The sequence below is a fragment of the Penaeus monodon genome, chromosome 33 (assembly GCF_015228065.2).
Source record: "Penaeus monodon isolate SGIC_2016 chromosome 33, NSTDA_Pmon_1, whole genome shotgun sequence".
NCBI lineage: Eukaryota > Metazoa > Arthropoda > Malacostraca > Decapoda > Penaeidae > Penaeus > Penaeus monodon.
In genome coordinates this window covers 35746291-35746584 of record NC_051418.1, presented here as the reverse complement: position 1 = coordinate 35746584, position 294 = coordinate 35746291, and the positions used below count along the sequence as shown (strand labels likewise).

Here is a 294-nt window from a genome sequence, read left to right as displayed (position 1 = left end):
TTTCCTCATTTCCCTATATCCTTTCCCTTATCTTGTCTGAGATTTAGCTTGTATATGCTTGTTAAAGAATGTTTTCCTTGTCATACAGTTATGGACTTTAATTCTGTTTTGTTTTCAAGAAATACCTCTTCCTTCCTTCCTGTAAATGGTATGGTGTATGGTCAGGGAAATATTATTGAATTGGAGAGGCCTCCTAATTAACAGGGAAGGCATTTGTGAAAGAGCCAAATCTTAAAACCCCATATCACTTCTTTGCTGGTCAACAGTAAAGAGCAAAAGAAAGGGAGGGAGGGG

General features: G+C 37.8%; 1 protein-coding gene across 1 annotated transcript in view; it reads left to right on the top strand.

Annotated features, from left to right (window-relative positions):
• The window catches only part of LOC119594353 (3'-5' RNA helicase YTHDC2-like), a gene marked incomplete at its 3' end in the record, with an annotated part of 122633 nt that overhangs the window by 56996 nt on the left and 65343 nt on the right, over positions 1–294 (top strand).